Raw genomic sequence first — 21995 nt, 5'->3', positions numbered from 1 at the left:
AAATCCTCCAAAGCTAGTTATGAAAACAAAATCGCCACTGATTCTAAAGACAACCACAAAGCATTCTATAGCTATGTCAAGAATCTCAATGGCAACACTTAGATCTGCTCTGAGTTACAGCACAATGGCACTAAATATACAGAATCAACTGATATTGGCAACATCCTGGCAGATAGGTTCAGTGCTAACTTTACCCCCCCTCTCACCCCCTAAAGGGACCATCTCTATACTGGAAGAATACAAAGTTCCTGTAATCATGGCTGCACCGGTAAAAACCATACTCTCCAAAGCCAAAAACACAGCATCCATGGGACCTGACAACATCCCAGGCTGTGTTCTACATGAACTACAGAATGAACTGGCACCCCACCTAAGTACCATGTTCAACCATAGCCTCACCTCAGGCTTTGTGCCCACTGAATGGCACACAGTGACAGTTATCCCACTCCACAAAGGGGTAGCCACCATGGACCCCGGGAACTACCACCCGATTAGCCTGATGAGCCTGGTCTGCAAGGCCATGGAACATATCAGCATGAAACTTATAAACAATGACATTGGTAATCTCTAAACTCTGGACCCCACCCAGTTCGGGTTTGTAAAAGGCAGATCATGTCACCTAAACCTGATAGACTTCTTTGAAGCAGTCACCAAAGCTGTAGATGAGGGTAAGGTGGTTCACACAGCCTATCTAGATCTCACCAAGGCTTTCGTCACCATCCCCCACTCTAGCATTATAGATAAACTGACTAAACTAGGTATAAATCCCTATGTCACAAGATGGATTGCCAACTGGTTCACTGACAGAACCCACACTGTGGAAGTAGCAGACTCCAAATCTGACTTCAGACCAGTGACAAGTGGAGTACCACAGTGTTCAGTCCTGGGTTCTTTCCTGTTTGGTATCTACTTCTCAGAAGTACAGGGAAATAGAGAAGGTCTTTGGCTAATGAAGTTTGCAGATGACTGCAAACTAGGAGCCATAATCGAAACTCCTAATGATGTGGACATCCTACAAAAGGACCTCACTGAGACAGATGCCTGTTGTCAAAGCCATGGCCTCAAACGCAATGCCAAAATGTGCATTGTCATCCCTTTTGGTAAAAACTCTGTACCCATGAACTACCACTTAGGCGGTAGTCTACTTAACACCGAAAGGGTGATTAGAGACCTTGGGACACAGGTGGACAGTAGTCTGTCCTTTGATAATCACATCGCCACAGTAGTCAGGAAATCCTTCTATGTGGCACACCTCATCACAAACGTTTTCTCATCCAGGAAAAAAGAGGTCATTGTTCCCCTCTTACTCATCACTCATTAGACCCATTATAGAGTACAACGTTCCTTTTGGTATGTACCTCACAAGACATCTACAACAACTAGAAAAGCCGCAGGAATACCTCACAAAGAGGATTACTGGCCTCAAACAGATGCCCTACGCATACCGTCTCAAAAAACTCCAGCTTTACTCCGTTGCATAACGCTACAAAGAGGCGATCTCTGCCTAACATACAAAGCTATGTCAAGCCCAGAGCTGTTGGACATGCTCCACTTAAAGAAATCCCAATCCCTACGAGCTACACGCTCTTGGGACCTAAACAGTGTCACCACAATAAACAGAACATGCTGGAGGGATAGATTCCTGTCCCAGAGACTTCCCATACTCTGGAACAAACTACCTATCTATATCAAACAAAGCTCCTCATTAGCACTATTCAAGAAAAATCTTGGTGATTGGATGGGAGATAGGATATTCACCCCAGCAATCACATCTGTGGCTCTGCTTCGACAGGAGCACAGGAAAATACTTTTCTTGGGTGGCGAAAGCTAGGGTACCTTTTTGGCTAGGCTTATATAGGCCCTAGGGCCAATAGCCTATTACCTACCTATGAACCTATGAAAACCAACACTATCCAAATGGCTGTCTGATTGCATTTCCTTGATGTGCACCTTTTTTGAAAGGAAGGGCCTTGTCTGCAAAACCTAAAGGTCATTCTACCAGGGCAGTAGCGACTTTCAAGCTTTCTTCAGAACCTCTATTGATGACATTTGTGCAGCTGCTACTTGGGCAGTACTTAAACCTTTGTGTCCCATTACAAATTGAATGCTCACTCGAGGTCTAGGGCCTCGTTTGTTTCCACCATTTTAAGAAATGTTCTCTACTAGGGCTTCCCTGGGGTGATACATAGCTGAGGACTGTGTCCCACAGGGAGAAGACAGATGGAAATGACAACAGTGGATGCAAAGTTGTTTACTTACTATAACAATATATCCATGTAGTCAGTTTTTGTCCTGTCCAACCATCCCTCCTTGCTATCCCCCTCCTTGTAGTATTTATTTCCCAAGTGAGTGAGCAACCGGGCTGTCAGGATCCTTCCTTCAGGTCCTGTCTTATGCTTCTAGTCTGTTTATTCTTTCGGTTTTTAGAACTCTGTGAAGGTCAAACTCAATCAGAAGTAAAGAAGGGTGAGCAAGGGCTGGAGCTGAAAGTCTCTGAAGAAAGGCAGGCATCGAAGCCAAGCTGGATCTGATAAACCACAGGTTGAAGAGGATGGAAACAGACAACACAGATGTATCATTATGTTAGGTACATAACTTTCATTTATGCATTCCTAAACTCCCTTCTTTAATTACTTTAATGCTTTAGGTTTTACTGATCCATCATCACTCTTTTCACTGTTAATAAGTGCTGTTGTTATAGAAATAATAGTCTTTTGTTATAATTTGGTATTAAGAATTTTACATTGTGTGTTAATTAAAATTGTCTTAGTGGAGGGTCACTCTAAAAGTAAATCATAACATTTGAATGTATCCATTTTCTGCATTCCCCTCCCCTACGCAGATTTTTTTCACATACCAGTTATCTTCCCTGAGAAAATTAAACACAACTCTTCCTGCAAACTAAACAGAATGCTGACATAGTTGATGCAAAATTCCCTTTCATGCCTACTTGTTTTTTGTTCCTTTTATTTCTTCTCTCTGCTTCTGAGTGATGCTGATCCTACAGTTATACCAGAGACATTTTGTCTGATTAGTGGAGCATTGCATAATTACATTTTTATAAAATTTTTCTGTTTAGTCATGTCTTCATTCCAGCTGAAACTATCTTCAAGAAATTTCCTGATAATCAGACTATAGCTTCAGAATCAATAAACAGTTGTGCTTATAGTATGCAAATAGCACCAGAAAACTACCAGATCGTGCTTATTTTGTCAGTGTCCAGATCACATTGTTGATGATTGTGGAAATAGTGTCAAAAGATTCATAGATTGTTACTAGGCTAATGACTCAGGGGGTCTTTCTAAGCCTAGCTAAGTTTTCCTGAAAGAATAATGATGCTCTGTATCCAAGTAGGACATTTTGGACCAGCCATTTATAAGTTACCTCTGTTCATAAGGGACATGGGTACCAGGCTTGGTGTAAATTTCTTATTCTCCATCCACTGATCTAGGTTGTGCTTAAACTGGGTAATAGACAAACTCAGCTTCACATGTATGTTCCATAGGAAGGGCAGTCTCTGGAAAACATATCTGTCTCTCCAGCATGTTCTGTTTAAGTCACAGACAAAATTCATTTCCTTAGATCTTGTATTTCTGGTACAGTTTGACTTAGAATATTCAGGAGATTCATATGTATGTGGTCTGCGGTTGCCTTGTAAGCCAGGCATAGATCACTCCTCGGCAATTTATAGGAGACTGAGTAGAGGAAAAGGGCTTTAAAGCACTCTGAATAACACAGGTTTGTTACACCGTATATTCTTTTTTAAGGAATCTCTAAGTTCACTGTAGTTGCTGTGTATGCCTGGTCAGGTACATACCAAAGGGAGCATGGTACCCTATGATTGGTCTAATAAGGGCAGAGTACAGTGGGATAATAACTTCTTTGTACCTAGATACCACTTCCTTACTTATAACATGAAAAGTTTTTCACAGTGGTTTCCTTGATTGGGGGTGGGGCGGAATGTGGATATCCAGAGTGATTAGTCTATGGTCTGATCTAACCAGCGAGGGTTTGACCTCCGGTGTAGAACACTGGTCGCACATTTTGGTGATGACCAGGTCCAATATGTTGTCACTTCTGGTGTGGGTGTTGACCAGTTGATCCAGCGCATTTGAGTTTATAAATTCTAGGAAGCGTTGGGCAAGGGATTTAGTACTTAAGTAGTTCTCCTAGTTAAAGTCTGGGTAATTGAAATCACCCAATATTAGGGCATTTGGTAGGACCTTCATATTTTCCAGTGTCTCCAGAAATGCGGAATGGGGGTCCTGGGTCATGGCGGGTGATCTGTAGCAAGCTACAATTTGAATTGCAGTTTTGCCTGTTGTTAGTTGCACATGGATGATCTCTGAGGCATTGTGCTGTGCCACTAACCTGGAGGTGTGGGTATCCTTGATGAATATGGATACACCCTCACCTTTTGTGTTTCGGTCCGGGTTCTGTGGCTGAAAAGTATGGTATGAGTTATAGCCTGGTAGTGCTGGGGTGCTCTCTGGAGCCTTAAACCAGATTTCTGTTACTGCACAGATATCGATGTTCTCCATACTGAGGAGTGCCTTGAGTGCATGCATTTTGAGGTTTAGACTTCTGGTGTTGAGTAGCATTACCCTAAGTTTTTGGTTACTTGTTCTATTTACGGTGGTGAGTTTGTCTTTTGAGCCTTGCCTAAAAAAGGCACTATGGGGGCGGCAAAAGCCTTGGCGAGTATTCAAAAGCCAAAGGGTGACAGGTGCAAGCCATCTCTTGTGAAGCAACGTGGCTTATCGAGCATGCCATCCCAGGTGGACAGATACTGGATCCCCTTTGAATGACACCAGAAACTTAGCCAATTGTTGAAATTGATCATTTTTTTTCTTTATACTGTGGCATCATTCTTGGTGTGGGCAGGATGCTACTCAGGGTCAGGGTCATACCAGCCTGGGCTACATGATCAGAGAGCTCTTCCATGTCTCTTTTCATGTAGTCCAGGGAGGTACATCTCAGGTGATTCACACCAACATGGACAATGATAGAGTCATATTTGTACTTGTTCTGGAGTGACCTGAGTGCTTGTGTTATGTGGCCGATCCTGGTGCCCGACAGGCAGCTAACTGTAACCTTCTCCTTGTCCAGCCTAGTTAGTGGGACATCAGTGTGCCTTACTATAGAGTCACCTATTACTAGTGTGTTGGGTATGTTATTTTACCTTAAGGGCTGTGATTGCGTGGCACACTTATTATGTGAAGTATGTGTTTCATGGTGTGTGATGGGTTGTGGAGGTTGCTTAGGTGTCTGCTTTGGAGGTTTCTGTTGCTTTTGCAGATTTTTCTTTAGAGCCTCCGAGTATGTTTTCATGTATTTATGTGTGTTATTTGCCGGTGTTGGTTTAGTAGGTCTATGTGAGACTGGTGGTGTGTTGCAAGTATTTTCCTTCTCCTCTTGACTGTCAGTTCCAATCTTGGGTTGAGAGAGCTTTGCCTCCAGTTGTTGTCAGATTTGTGTTTCTTCTGTTGCTGTATAGAGAGCCTTCTCCTATGGTGTGTTATATGTGTTATATGGAAATCCAGTAGCAGTAATTTTCTACTTGTTCAATAAATTAGTTTATTTTTTTTTTGGGGGGGGGGTAGATAGGGAGGAAGTCCATAGATACACACAAATGAAAATGTAGTCTTTACTTATAAGACGTCCTTACTTATAAGATGTGCAGCATAAAATGATTTCCTCACTGCTATGACCATGTGGTAGTCGAAGGTAAGGCTACTGTCTATGTGCATACCCAAATCCTTAACCACTGGGTCGACTCATAGGGCCATATTATCAGCATGGTAATTAGTCAAGATGGTTGACTTCCCAAAGGGTAAACAGTTATGCATTGCATAGCACTGAGTTTAAGATCATGGCTTTGAAATTGTTTGTTAGTCAGAGATAGGCCTACTTGAAGAATGCTAGTGTCTGCAGGAGAATCAATGATAACTCCCAGCTTGCAATCATCTGCAAACTTAGTCAGCCATAAACCTTCAGCATTTGTTTCCATTTTGGAGAAATAGATGTCAAAAAGGGGTGGGCTTAGTACCACTAGTAGTTGGCATCTTGGTGGAGGTAGCCTCACCTGTTTTGACCTCCTGGATCCTATCAGTGGGCCAGCTGGCTGTCCAGTGGGTGATAAAAGGGTTTATACCTAAATTAGTGAGCTTGTCTATAATGCTTGAGTCGGGTATCAAAAGCCTTGGCCAGGTCAAGGTAAGCTGTGTGCACAGTCTTGCCTTCATCCAGTGCTTTGGTGACCCTCTCAAAAAAGTCCACCAGATTTAGTAGGCATGACCTTCCTTTAACAAAGCCTCCACAGTTTTGCTAATTCATAGGTTCATAGGTAAGTACAAGGATTGCTGACTTTGCAGGCCATTTTAAGCCTAGCTAATTTCCCTCTTTGTGCTTGAATTAGCCTATCTCATTTAGTTAGAGACCAGCCTTTACCCATTCCTATGGTCGATAATTATACATTACCCTAATGAGAATAAGTGGGAACAAACATAGATAGTTTAAGGGGACCCATGCATGGGATAAAGAATTTATGAGATGCATTGAATTTATTTGCACTGACTTCTGCAAGAAAAGTATCTGAGTTGCAAGCTCTTATTGTGAGTCAGCCTTGTGTAATTTTCCACAAAGATTAAGAACTAATCCTTCCTTTATTCCCAATGTGGTATTGTACTTCAGTCTGAAACTAGTTATCTATCTCCCTGTCTTATTTCCAGTACCTAAAAGTGAATGAGAAAGGATGCTCCACACTCTGGATGCCCACAGACAACTCAAATACTACCTTGACCAAACTAAAACTTTCAGAAACTCTAATCATTTATTAATTTCTGATGAAGGTATGATGAAGGTGCATGCTGTATCAAAGCATACTATTTCCACATGTTTTTTTTTTCAGGTTATTACTTTTTATTATACCTGGCACAATAAAGTAATTCTAGGCATGGTCAAGGCTTATTTTATCAATGCCTTGGCTTCTTTTGTGGCTTTTTGGAAAGGGTTGGATTCTAGAAATATTCTAGAAACTTGGACCTCTGATCATAATTTTACAGAGTACTATAAATTAGACTCCTCCTCGAGGTCCAGGGCAGGAATTGGTAGGACCATTCAACAGGGACTCCTGAATACTCACCCATTCTCCTCCCAATCAGTGTATGTTATGGTATTCTACCCATAAAACTTAAGGCTACTGCAGCAGTGGTCAAATGATGAACATATTATAGTTTTGCAAATAAGTATACCATGATGGTTCCTGCTACAGTAGCCATTCCCTTCCTCCACCCTTATTATTTTTATGTATTTTGTTGTCAGAGTGACGACTTTGATTTTTAGTTTCCTAGCATTGATCTTTTTGGGGCTTCAGCCTTCCTCTCTCAGTTGACATAGAAGCTATGATGGTCTTGGCACCCAAACCACTCTTTTTCTTCAGCTCTCAAGCTGGTTAGTGGTTTGGGCATGTGGGAGGTGCCCTTTAGCTTTAGAAGCTGGGCTGCTGTTATATCTTTAGCAGGATATAACCCATATAGCTAAGGCAACTGCATCAGTGACTATATGAACATCTACTGTTATAGTAAGTTCACTTACACAGCTGTACTATCCTGTTACTGTGTTTTAAACTTGAATTACTATGCCTGTACTGTAATATTCTGTTATAGTATTTGATTATATATTTGTACTTGATTTTGGCTTGGAATGTGGTTAAACAGGATCTTCAGACAACTCTACATATCTGCTTAACAATTGTTCTAATAAATAAAAAGAAATATATTTGGACAACTGTATATTTCATATAGGTATCTATTAAACATTCCTCTTTACACACCTGCAAGTTTTTTTTTTCTGGATGATTTAATCACTGAGTAGTAGATAAAGTGACTGAAGAACACAGGATATACAAGGGAGCTTCACACCACATGTGTCAGTGCATTGCTTAGTCTGATACATGATCTGCTTTGGTATTTTGCAGAGAGGATAATCACTACTTGAAAAAATTTGGCTGGGAAGCAGAATACAGTAGGTGTATAATCACACATTATGATTTACTACTGCAGTGACCTAACCTCCCAAATTTGTGTTATGGTAACATTCTTACTCAGTTTTACTTTTCCATTTCTGTTTAGGGCTTGTAAATTAAACATTACTGCTTTATATTTACCATAGAGTTATTTATGGGAACGTTTCCTTTATTTCTTGGAGTAAGATGAAACTTGTAGCTTGTGTAGACAAAGAATATATATCACTTTGTCGTAGTTGTGTGCAGCTGCCATAACAATTTGTAGCCGTTTTTCACCTATTTTTTCAGTGTGTATACAAACTTGCACCAGCACATCACCACAGCAGCTAGGAATAGAAAGCAGCTGTACTGTGCAGAAATATCCATAGCTTCCTGTTTTTTTTTCTTCATTTGGAGTTAACAGCCAGCAATGTAGGCTTCCTAACTGTTATAGTATATATTCATATAGTAAGCCTGAACATGCTGAAATGTAATAAATAACGGAAGCACAAGAAATACAAAAAACAAGGCTAAAATTATATAATGTTTGTTGCATTCCATCCTTTTTCATAAGGCACCGTTTCCATTTAAAAGGCTGTTTATAGAATGTGTTGACATTTATCTTTTACTACAGGAATAATTACATAGGTTCATAGGTAAGTACTAGGCTATCTGCCCGAGGCCATCTATAAGCCTAGCCAGAATGTGTTGGCTTTTGCCGCCCCCTTAGATTAGTTCCCTGTGCCTTGGTCCAGCAGAGTCATTAGTTCCCTGTGCCTCTGTCCAGCAGAGCCACTGCAGTGATCCCCGGGGTAAATTTTCTGTTTCCCATCCACTCGTCAAGGTTTCTCTTGAAGAGTATTAGTGAGGGGCTCTGTCTAATGTAGATTGTAATCCTGTTCCAAAGCATGGGGAGTCTCTGGGACAGGAATCTATCCCTCCAGCATGTCCTATGTATCATTGTGGTGAGGTTTAGATCCATAAAGCGTGTGGCTCTTGGGGATTTGTTTATTTTTTTAGGTGGAGCATGTCTATCAATTCTGGGTTAGACATGGCCTTGTACGTCAGGCAGAGATCACCTCTGAATAAGCGGTATGTAACCGAGTACAGATGGAGTTTCTTCAGTCAGGCTGCATAGGGCATATATTTGATGCCAGTAATCCTCTTGGTGAGGTACTTCTGTGGTCTTTCTAGCTGTTGCAGATGTCTTGTAAGGTACATCCCAAATGGGGCATTGTACTCTATGATGGGTTTGATGAGTGATGAGTAGAGGGGCACAGTAACCTCTTTTGTTCTAGATGTGAACCCTTTTGTGATTAGGTGGGCCACATAGAAGGATTTTCTAACCACCTTGGCAATATGATTATCAAAGGAGAGATTACTATCTACTTGGGTCCCCAGATCCCTAATTACATTTTCTGTATTTAGGGGACTACCACATATGTGGTGGTTCACGGGTACTTTGTTTTTTCCAAAGGGGATGACTATGCACTTTTTGGCATTTAGCTTGAGGCCATGATTTTGACACCAGGTATCCATCTCAGTGAGACCCTTCTGGAGGATGTCTGTATCAGCTGGGGAGTCTGTTATGGCCCCCAGTTTGCAGTCATCTGTGAAGATGGTCAGCCATAGTCCTCCTGTGCTTGCCTCTACCTATGAGAAGTATATACAGAACAGGAGGGGTCCCAGGACTGAGCCCTTGGGGACGCCACTTGTAACTGGTTTAGAGTCAGACCTAGAGCCTACAACTCTCACCATGTGGGTTCTATCCGTGAGCCAATTGGCAACCCATCTCATGACATAGGGGTTTATGTTCAGGCTGTTGAGCTTGTCTATAATACCAGAATGGGGAATGGTGTAGAAAGCCTTTGTGAGGTCTAGGTAGGCTGTGTGAACCTCCTTTCCCTCGTCTAAAGCCTTGGTAACTGTCTCAAAGAAGTCCACCAGTTTTAGGAGGCATGATCTGCCCTTAACAAAGCCAAACTGGGTAGGGTCCAATGTTTAGAAAGTTTCCAATGTCTGTTAATGAATTCCATGATGATGAGCTCCATAGCCTTGCAGACCAGGCTAGTCAGGCTTATAGGGTGATAGTTCCCAGGATCCGTTATGGCTCCACCTTTGTGGAGCAGGATAATTGTTGCTGTGCACCACTCTATAGGTACATAGCCTGTAGAGAGGCTGAGTTTGAACTGTGTGTTTAGGTGAGGGGTTAGTTCATTTTGGAGCTCGTGCAAGACATAGCCTGGGACACCGTTTGGTCCCACTGAAGCTATATTTCTGGCTTTGGATAGGGCTGTTTTAACCTGTGTGTCGGTGATTGCAGGGGCACTACATTCTTTTGGTATGGTTATGGGCCCTCTAGGGGGTGAGAGGGGGGCGAAGTTTGCACTAAACCTGTCTGCCAGAATGTTGGCAATATCAGTCGGTTCAGTGTATTTTGTGCCATTCTGCACTAACTCAGAGCAGATCTGAGAGTTTCCACTTAGGTTCTTGACATAACTAAAGAATGTTTTGTGGTTATCTTTGGAGTCCTTGGCAGTTTTTCTTTTGAAGCTAGCCTTGGATGATTTTATGAGGGATCGTAGTTTCTTGCTGATACTGATCAGGGATGTCTTTCCTTCTTGGGATTTTACTCTTTTCTGCACTAGTTTCCTCCTTCTATTGTATAGCTTGTTTATGACAGGGGTCCACCAGACTGGTTTCCTTTTCTTGGAGGAGTGAGTCTTGGTTTTGCTTGGGATAGCACGATCCATGCATTCTTGCAAGTGCTCATGGTGTGCCTTTGTAAGGGATTCAGCAGCATGGACAGCATTGTCCTTTAGCATGGGGGCTGTGAATCTTTCCAACTCGGTGTTAAGTAATGTGAAGTTTACTTTTGAAATGTTTCTCACAGTGGTTTCCTTGATTAGGGTGGGGGCGGAATGTGGATATCCGGAGTGATTAGTCTATGGTCTGATCTAACCAGCAAGGGTTTGACCTCCGGTGTAGAACACCGGTCGCCCATGTTAGTGATGACCAGGTCCAATCTGTTGTCACCTCTGGTGGGGGTGTTGACCAGTTGATCCAGTGTGTTTGAGTTTATAAATTCTAGGAAGCATTAGGAAAGGGAGTTAGTACTTAAGTAGTTCTCCCAGTTAATGTTTGGATAATTGAAATCACCCAATATTAAGGCATTTGGTAGGACCTTCATATTTTCCAGTGTCTCCAGAAATGTGGAAAGGGGGTCCTGGGTCATGGTGGGTGATCTGTAGAAAGCTACAATTTGAATTGCAGTTTTGCCCGTTGTTAGTTGCACATGGATGATCTCTGAGGCATTGTGCTGTGCCACTAACCTGGAGGTGTGGGTATCCTTGATGAATATGGATACACCCCCACCTTTTGTGTTTCGGTCCAGGTTCTGTGGCCGAAAAGTATGATATGAGTTATAGCCTGGTAGTGCTGGGGTGATCTCTGGAGCCTCAAACCAGGTTTCTGTTACTGCACAGATATGAATGTTCTCCATACTGAGGAGTGCCTCGAGTGCATGCATTTTGAGGTTTAGACTACTGGCGTTGAGTAGCATTACCCTAAGTTTGTGGTTACTTGTGCTATTTATGGTGGTGAGTTTGTCTTTTGAGCCTTGCCTAAAACAGGCACTATGGGGGTGGCAAAAGCCATGGCCAGTATTCAAAAGCCTAAGGGTGACAGTTGCAAGCCATCTCTTGTGAAGCAACGTGGCTTATCGAGCATGTCATCCCAGGTGGACAGATACTGGATCCCCTATGAATGACACCAGAATCTTAGCCAATTGTTGAAACTGATCATTTTTTCTTTATACTGTGGCATCATTCTTGGTGAGGGCAGGATGTTACTCAGGGTCAGGGTCATACCAGCCTGGGCTATGTGATCAGAGATCTCGTCTATGTCTCTTTTCATGTAGTCCAGGGAGGTACATCTCAGGTCATTCACACCAGCATGGACAATGTCAGAGTCATATTTGTACTTGTTCTGGAGTGACCTGAGTGCTTGTGTTATGTGGCCGATCCTGGCACCCGACAGGCAGCTAACTGTAACCTTCTCCTTGTCCAGCCTAGTTAGTGGAACATCAGTGTGCCTGACTATAGAGTCACCAATTACTAGTGTGTTGGATATGTTATTTTGCCTTAAGGGCTGTGATTGCGTGGCACACTGATTATGTGAAGTATGTGTTTCATGGTATGTGATGGGTTGTGGAGGTTGCTTGGGTGTCTGCTTTGGAGGTCTCTGTTGCTTTTGCAGATTTTGATTTCGAGCCTCCGAGTATGTTTTCGTGTATTTATGTGTGCTATTTGCTGGTGTTGGTTTAGTAGGTCTATGTGAGACTGGTGGTGTGTTGCAAGTATTTTCCTTCTCCTCTTGATTGTCAGTTCCAATCTTGGGTTGAGAGAGCTTTGCCTCCAGTTGTTGTCAGTTTTGTGTTTCTTCTGTTGCTGTATAGAGAGCCTTTTCCTATGGTGTGTTATATGTGTTATATGGAAATCCAGTAGCAGTAATTTTCTACTTGTTCAATAAATGAGTTTTTTTGGGGGGCAGATAGGGAGGAACTCCATAGATGCACACGAATGAAAATGTAGTCTGACATAAGCCACACAGGCCATGGTCTACAAAAAACTTTGTAAGGTGGCGGCATTTTGCCCAGCACAATGATACCAAATGTCCTAACTTTAAACACATAAATGAAATTAAAAGAATATAAATGAACCATAATAATACAACTTTGTCCATATTGGCGTTCTTGTGTTATATTATTAGCTGTCCAGTTAAAGGATTCTAATACAGTAATTTTAATATGCATTGTTAATTAAATATTTAGAATATGTAAAACTGAAAAGCAGACAGTTAATCTATCCTAGGAAGTGTTTGAGCAATATAGAACTGGTGCACATTTCCTAAAGTTCTGCATATGAGCTTTACATTTGCACCTTTGGTGAATTGTCTTCTGTGTGATTTTGTTATAACTAAATGGCACAGTGCTCAGTGGTTAAGATTTCTGCCTCATAGAATATCTCTGGATGGGTGACAGGGTTCAGTCTTCTCCTCCACCTACTCTCTGTTAAGTCTGCAGGATGCCCCTGTGCTTGCTTGACTTTTCTCTGTGCATTCTGGTTGCCTACTAGAACTTGGCTGGTTCAGCTGGTTATGTATCTTATTTGTCTGAATATGCATTCTCTTTACTGTTGCCCTTATTCCCATATTGTGGCCGAAGAGAATCTACAATGAAGAAACTCAGCTACCTGATTAACAGTTAAAAATAAATGCTTAATGTGTGTTTAAGACAGCTATATATGTGTGCATGCATGTGTATGTATATATATATATATATATATATATATATATATATATATATATATACATATATATATATATATATATATATATATCTAGATATATATATATATATATATATATATATATATATATCTGTGTGTATATGTATGTATATAGGGATTTAGGGTTAGGGTACGGGAAAGGTGAGTTTGTGGTAGTGTCGGACTTAGGGTTAGGGTGCGGGTAAGGTAAGTGTGTGATAGTGACGGACTGTACTTTTAGGGGCGGGTTAAGTGAGTTAGGGTTAGGGTGCGGGTAGGGTGAGTGTGCGATAGTGACGGACTTTATGTTTAAGGGTGGCTTAAGTGAGTTAGGGTTAGGGTGCAGGTAGGGTAAGTGTGCGGTTGTGTCGGACCTTAGGGTTAGGGTTTGGGTTAAAGTTAGTGCATGTATAGTTGTGTGTAATGTGTAGTTTATGTTTTGTGTGTCGGTGTTTTGGGTGTTGGTGTTATGGTGTTCGGTTTTGTGAGTTGTCGGTATTGTGTGTTTTCGGTCTTTTCATTTCAGTGTTTTCAGTGTCGGCTTTGTAGCGTGTTGGTGTAGTGAAGACAATCCATATATATATATATATATATATATATATATATATATATATATATATATATATATATATATGGGATCTGTACAGATGCTCAACTGCATCTTTCACTGAATCCCAAATTGTTGAGCATACTTGCGCAAAAGTGCTGTTCACCGAAGCAGCACTTTCGCGTAAGTATGCTTGTTGTTCCGGTCGTATTACGGTGCGGTAAGGGAAAATTCCCTTTTCCCCACTGTAGTGCGACCTCGGAGTGAGAATATTAAAGTAGGGGGTTGTGGGGGTGCAGCCCCCCACATGGGGGGTGCAGGGGGGCTTGCTCCCTTGCATTCAAGTAGATTTTGTGTTTTTTTTTTTTTTTTGTTTTTTTTTTTTTAACATACTTTAACAAAAGCGCTTTTTCAATTAAAGCGCTTTCATTAAAGTGTGTTTGGTGGTAATGGATTCAGGCTTTTGAACTTTCGTTCAAAAGTCCTAGATCCATACATATATATATATATATATATATATATATATATATATATATATATATATATATATATGTGGGAGGGTGGCCTAATGCTTAAGGTGTTTGCCTTACAAGCACAAGCTGCAGGGTTTGAGTCTCACAAGGGATAATTGGCTAGGCTTAAAATGGCTCACAAGGGCAGATAGCCTAGTACTAACCTATGAACCTATATATATATAAATAAATAGGACATGCTGGAGGGACAGATTCATAACCCAGAGGCTCCCTTCACTCTGGAATAAAATCCCAGTACAGGTTAGGCAGAGTCCCACATTGACTCTCTTCAAGAGGAATCTTGATGAGTGGATGGGAGATCGTAGTTTTACCCCAGCTATCACTTCTGTGTCACTGTTAGACAGAGGCACAGTATACTAACCTCAAAAAAAGGCATAGCAAAATTAATTTAAAATGGGTGGCGAAAGCCAAACACACTCTGGCTAGGCTTATAAATGCCCTAGGGCAGATAGCCTAGTATGAACCTATGAACCTATGTGTGTGTGTGTGTGTGTGTGTGTGTGTGTGTGTGTGTGTGTGTGTGTGTGTGTGTGTGTGTGTGTGTGTGTGTAATTGGATATAACTCTAATAAAACTACTAAGGGTAAAACTGAGACCACTTTATACAAAAAGGAGGTAAAAAGATGTACATGCTTGTTGAGAGACGACATGCATCCACCGTTCATTTTTTTACAATATAGTGAAAAACCAAATGAAGTGTATGTAGATTAAACATTCAAGATAATAATTTGGTAACTCAAATCGAACAAATGTTTTCAGATTTTAATGGAAGCGGTTACCTCTTAAAAAGTTAGAACATACAAAGGAGGAAGTGTTAAATAGCAGACAGTGTGCTTTGCAACCTATATTTTTTGAAGCTTATGCAAATATGACTGAATGAAGCAGGAAAGTTAGTAAAAGTATGAATACCTGTAGATGTAGTCTGACATCATCGTAACACTCCACAGATAAGAAATATTATTAAAAAACATTGGTTAATATTAACTCAAATTCCAGAATTAAAAGTATTTTGTAAAGATGGACCAACCTTTGGTTATAAAAGATCCACTACATTAAAAAACAAACTTTGCTATAAAGAACAAATTAAGACATTTGATAAGTAACAAAAGACAAAATGAAAAAGAGAGACCAGCAGCTGTAGCATCAATTTGCTTTATTAGGCTAGTAGTAAAAAACTACATAACCATACAACACAGAACGGTTTCAGCAAAAAAACTTCAATGCCTTCCTCAGTGTCTCTCTTTTTCATTTTGCATTCTGCTTTGGTGTGAGTCCTTGCAGCTGCCGTATTTGCAGTATCTCTTGGTGTTTGAAGTAACAAAAGACCCCATAGAATGGGTATCTATAAGTATAATAGCTGGACATATTGTATATATATATATATATATATATGGGTCTACTTCTAATGACCGAAACGCCGATTCACCGACAGTGAAATCACCGACACGAAACGACCGACAACGCAGTTGACCGACACGCTCGAATCCCGACAGACGGAAGACCGACAAGGGGAATGTGTAAGCGCGACCTGGTAAGTATGCGATGGTGAGGGATTTAGGAGTAGGGAGCGGACAGGTAAGTGTGCAATACTCAGGGATGTAGGGTTAGGGTGTGTGATAGGTGAGTGTGCGGTAGTGTCGGAGCTTGGGGTTCGGGTGTGTAAGTGAGTTAGGGTTAGGGTGCAGGTAGGGAGAGTGTGCGGTAGTGTCGGAGCTTGGGGTTCGGGGTGTGTAAGTGAGTTAGGGTTAGGGTGCAGGTAGGGAGAGTGTGCGGTAGTGTCGGAGCTTGGGGTTCGGGTGTGTAAGTGAGTTAGGGTAGGGTGCAGGTAGGGAGAGTGTGCGGTAGTGTCGGACCTTAGGGTTAGGGTTTGGGTTAGGGCTAGTGGATATGTGTTGTAGTGTACTGTGTTGTTTACGTGTAGTGTGTCGGTGTTATGGTGTTCGGTGTTTCGCGTTGTCGGGTTTGTGTGTTGTCGGTTTTCTGGCGTCGGTGATTTCACTGTCGGCGAATCGGCGTTTCGGTCATTAGAAGTAGACCCATATATATATATATATATATATATCTATGCAAAAAAGACTATTATGTACCCGGTAAATGGGACTGATTTTACACTTCGAGCCTATGGTACATGTGAGAGCAAAAATCTTATATATGTATTGCTAAGTGCTGTAAATGTAATGCATTGTATATAGGTAAGACTAACCAGAAATTTAAAGTAAGAATATGTAGTCATCTATCTGAGATTAAATGAAAGGTGGACAATAATGCTTTATATAATTATATAAATAAAACAGACAACACACATTCATTTGAATTTATGATTTTATATGTGCCAGAGAATATTAGAGGAGGGGATATAAAGAACATAACGGAAAAAGAAAAGTTTAAATAGATTACTTGCTTTTGGATGCAATATTATCCAGGGCTTAATGAAGCATTTGGTGTCAAAAACCAGTGTTGAAAGAGTTGCATAATCAAATTAAATGACTGTTTCTGTAAATTAAAAGACTGTTTTCTTTAAATTGTTTATTGATTAATTACGTGTTTTGTAACCTATATAAAAGAGGTTTTATTAGATTAGATATTTTGCTTGAAGAAGTATCTTTATGAGAAAGTTTTACTTGCGATTGTTAAATTCTACTATTTCATAACCCTTTGTGGCTCTGGATTACTTCACTGTCATATATCTTTACAATTAATTCACAGAGATGTGCAGAGATGGTAACTATATTTTATGTCAGGGCTGTGGAAAGTGGTTATTATTTCCTTAACTTTTTCTCACAAACCTCAGAGGTGCAAACAGAAGATCACTGTAGCTTGTGCTGTTGCTTTGGAAAGTGTGATCATTCATTTATTTACCTTTCCCTACAAATCTCAGAGGCATGTGTAGAAGGTAGTGAACTGATCAAGAGCAACATGTTGGAATATATTAATGTGATTGTTATCTTGTTCACTTTTCTCACAATCAAACATTGTGTGTGTGTGGGGAGGACAAACCTTAGGGGTAGGAATAAGGAGGCATGCTGCTTATGTACTTTTGACAGTGACAGGTTGAAATATGTTACTGTGTTCTGTTTGTTCTTCCAGTTTCATCCCAGTCTGACAATGGAGCAATACATATTATTTATTTTTATTTATTTTACATTTGTTGACCGACTAGTAATGTCATTTAGTAGGTTGAAGTTAATATCCAATAACAGAGAGATAAACAAAAAAATACATTTTATTTTTATTTTTTTTTTTAATATAGATTACAAAGTAAGCATCAAAGAATAGTATGGAAGAGAAGTGTAGAGAGAGAGCAAAAAGGGGAATAAGATGTCAGTCAGGGTTAGAGCATGGACAAAGCCAGTGAGATTTAAGATGTTCTTTAAGATGTTTTTTAAATAGGAAAGTTGAAGCAAGGGTGGATAGTTCAGTAGGAAGCTGTTTCCAGTTTTTACCTACTGTGTTGGAGAAAAGTGAGTCCCCAGCTTTGTTTTTTGACTTAGTAGTGGCAACAAGGAGCTTATTAGCTGAGCGTAGTGTTTCAAGATTTTTGTATGGCGTGATCAGATTAGTGAGGATAGGAGTATTGTTAGGGTGATAAAGGATCTTTTGGTGATAACTAGTTGTTGACACAGTAGTTGATTTTGCAGTTCTAGCCATCCCAGTTGTTTAAGGTTGAGACAGTGATGAGTTCTAAATGGGGTACCAGTGGCAAATTTGGCTATATTATTATAACTGGTGGAAAGTTTGGTAAGGTTGTTCTTAGATAGATTGGTATATATTGCAGAAGCATAGAACAGGGTAGAGATTAGGTGGGTCTGGGCAATAGTCATTCTGGCTGATGGGGTGAGGAAGGGTTTGATTGTGTAAAGGGTGCCTAGTTTTTTTTTAACAGACTTTATTGTAGAATTAATGTGGTCATCATAGCTAAGTCTGTTATCAATTGTTACTCCTAGTAGACGGGTTGTAGTGTCAGGGGTTATGTTAGTTCCATTGTTTGAGGTTATTGTGAAGTACAGCAAAGGTGATTTTAGAGTTGGAGCAAAGAGCAATAATTTAGTTTTTTGGGGGGAGTTCAGGAGGAGGCAGTGTTGCATAAAACAGTTTTCAACACTGTTGAATACAGTTTGAGTGAGGGATTGGAGAGAGGCTATGGTCTTGGCTGAACAAATTAAAGTAGAGTCGTCTGCATATTGTATGCAGGTGGCTTGAGGAATTTGGGTATGTAGATCGTTTATAAATAATGAAAAAAGTAGGGTCCTAAGATGGAGCCTTGGGGTACTCCAATATTCACTGGGAGGGATGTAGAAAGACTATTATCCCAAAGTACTGCTTGCTGTCTGTTTTCCAGGCAGGACTTAAACCATTGTAATGCTTGTGGGTCAAGTGATTGGGCTTTTAGTATGTCTATAAGTATGTTGTGGTTTACTATATCAAAGGCTTTTGAAAGGTCAATAAATAGTGCAGAGGAAAAAGTGTTATTGTTACGATTTTTGTTTATGGAGTCAGAAAAGGACAGCAGGGCAGTGGTTGTGCTATGGAATGGCCTGGAGCCATGTTGGCAGTTGGCAAGTAGGTTATTTTGGAGAAGGTGGTCAAGTAGTTGTCTGTGAATGCATTTCTCCATTATCTTAGCTATTGGAGAGAGTAAGGCAATAGGCCGAAAGTTGGAGAGCTCAGTAGATGACCCACCTTTATGTAATGGGATGATGTGGGATACTTTCCATATGGCAGGAATTTTGCTTTATAAAATAGTTCTATTGATAAGGATGGAGATGGGGTAGGCTATGGCTTTTGCTGCAATTCACAGGTATTCAGCTGGCAGACAGTCAGCAGATGGGGTGCAAGGTTTTAGTTTTTGAAGGAGATTACAGATTAGGGATGTAGGTACAGGTTGTATTTGAAAGGTGGGAGAAGGAGACCTAGTGGAATTTAATGGTGAAGTGGTCATTGGTGGCAGAGTATTGGCTAGGGTTTGAATAGCTTCAGTAAAGTAGATATTAAAGGCTTCAGGAATCTGGTTGGAGTTATTATGGTTGAATCCTGCTGGGGCAGGTGTTGAAGAGTGTCCTGGCTGAAGAAGTTTGTTTATACTTGACCAGAATTTTTGTAGATTTTGTGGATGGGTTTGTTGGAGATGAAGGAAATACTCTTTTTTGTCTCTAAGAATAGCTTTCTTGGTGGCATTTCTTAACTGTTCAAAGTAAAGGTGATCCGATGGACATTTGGAGGCACTCCATTTAGCCCAGATTTTATTTCTAAGGAGGATGTTTTGCCTAGTTTGTTTTGTGAGCCAGGGGGCAATTTTGGTTTTAATTCGTGAAGAGCGATAGGGGGTGTGGTAATCCAGGATTTGAAGAAATTTAGTGTTAAAATAGGTCACTGCTTCATCAAGTTGAAGATGAGACATTGGTGACCAGTCACATGCTTTCAGTTCATTTCAGAAGCTCTCTGGATTAAAAAATTTTTGGAGCGAGAGGTTTTAAAGTTGTTAATAGTTGGAATATGACTCTTTGTTTAATAATGTAGGTTAGCATGTGATCACTGATATCATCAGGAAAGGTTCCTGGTTTATAGATATCAAGGTGGCTGTTAAGGATCCAGTCTAGGGTGGTTTCTTTACTGCTTGGCTTATGGATTCTAGTAGGAGTGGTTATAATTTGTGAGAATCCATGAAGATTTATGTGGTTAGTTGGATTAGGGGAACTGCAGGTAAACCAGTCTATGTTATAGTCACCTAATACTATGGTCTCCTGAGGTAGATGGGTAGAGAGGTAACTAAGTATGTTTTCAAGAGTATTGGTATTATTTCCAGGGGGGGATATGTGCAAATTAGATAGATATATTTGGAGTTGTTGATTTGAAATTTGGCAGTAAGGGTTTCTGAATTGGTGTCTGGCGGTAGGAGTATATTGAAGGGTGATACTTGGAGTTTAGATTTGTACAAAATGGCTATACCTCCACCCTTTTTGGTTTTACGGTCACATCTTAGGATGTTATAACCAGGAGGGATAATCTCCTGGTCCAGAGTTGAGGGCTTTAGCCATGTCTCTGTAATACAGAGAATATCAAATGAGTGACCATCTAAGAGTGCATGTAGGTGGGTTATTTTATTGTTTATGCTACGAATGTTAAGGTGAGCTATGAGGGAGGGAGTTAGGTGATTTAGATAAGGTAGTGATAACAGGCAATGTTTGGTTTTGTAGGTTATTGGCATTATCAGTAATAGGGCCAGGGTTTGGGTGAATATCACCATCTAACAGGGGGTGTAGATGAGGATATTCTACAAATTTAAGGAATTTGTCATAATTATTTGAGTTTTTTGCATAAGGGAGTAAGTAAGATGGGTAGCTCTATGATAGTTTGGTAATATATAGCTAGAGGTGGAGGTTACATTACTGTGGTTGAGGGAGTAGAAGAAAGAAGATGGTAGAGTTTGATGGTAGTGGTGGTGGTGTTCAGGAAGAGAAGAATGTTCGAAGAAGGTTAGAGTGTATGGTATAGTAAGAGAAGCCATAAGGATGTGTAGATAAGTGGTGAGAGTAGGTTGTTGGAGGGAGTGTAGTAAGTAAAAGAAGAGAGTGTTATAAGAGGTTGAGTAGGGAGGAAGTATCTAATTATGTAAATAAAATTGGTTGTAAGAGAGAGTGTTATAAATAAAATTTAGTACAGGATGAGATGTAGGGAGGTGAGGGAGTAGGCCAAGAAAGTTTGGAAGAGAGAGTGCTATAGAAAATAATTAGTACAGTACAGGATGAGGTGTAGGGATGAGAGGGAGTAGGCCAAGGAAGGTAATTAGTTTAATTAAGGAGTTGTAAATTAGGGTGTGTGGTTGGTAAGTTAAGGAGGAAAGGGATAGGTTGATAATGGGAGGGGGAGTAGTTATAGAGGTATATGGTTAGGACCACTGGGGGTGGGTGGGAATTGGGGGTAGGAAGGGTAATGGAGTGAGCCTACGGAGTGGGGCAGACCCAGAGGAAGGTAATAGCAGGGAGAAAAAAACAATCAGTATAGAAGAAGGTAAAACCAAGGGAAGGTAAGAAAAAAGGCAGTGGTAGTGAGAGAGGAAAAGGAAAAATTAAAAGACAGAGGGAGATTAAGGGCTTGTATAGGGCTAGAGAAGAAGAGGAAGAGGTCTAGATACTAGGGTTATAAGATTATAGAAAGTGGAAGGTAGAGCAGTAAGAGTGAATTAGGAGTAAAATAGTTAATAATGAAAGGAAAGTAGTAAAATTAGAAGTGGGTGAAGACAGCCATCTGCTGGTCAAAACCTGTAATTACACAGAGTGAAGACTACAGTAGATGGGTGAAAGTAGAAGAAAGAAAAAGTAATTTTGAAGGGAAAGGCTTGAGGGAGTTAGAAATCCTGGAAGGCTGGGATGACTAGGGAAAGAGTGAATGGAATGTAAGAAAGGCAAGCAGAGAGGGGTATGGCTGCTGGCTGATATGGCAGTTTGAACTGGACACCTAGCAAGTATCACAACACTAACATATGCATTTAGGGGAAGATATAATATTATTATTTGACATACAATCTTAGTCTGTGTCTAACTTTTTTTTTGTAGGATTGAAGACATATGTTATATTTATGGTTGG

The 21995-nt window shown here is 40.5% G+C and overlaps 1 protein-coding gene across 2 annotated transcripts in view; it reads left to right on the top strand.

Annotated features, from left to right (window-relative positions):
- Nucleotides 1-21995, top strand: part of ALPK3 (alpha kinase 3) — a 1816810-nt gene that overhangs the window by 1233374 nt on the left and 561441 nt on the right. The gene's annotated exons all lie outside the window — the stretch shown is intronic.

This window comes from Protopterus annectens, chromosome 15.part0 (assembly GCF_019279795.1).
Source record: "Protopterus annectens isolate FY-2018-M chromosome 15.part0, PAN1.0, whole genome shotgun sequence".
NCBI classification, from domain to species: domain Eukaryota; kingdom Metazoa; phylum Chordata; order Ceratodontiformes; family Protopteridae; genus Protopterus; species Protopterus annectens.
Note: the sequence above shows the minus strand (reverse complement) of the source record. Positions and strands in the feature narration are given on the sequence as shown.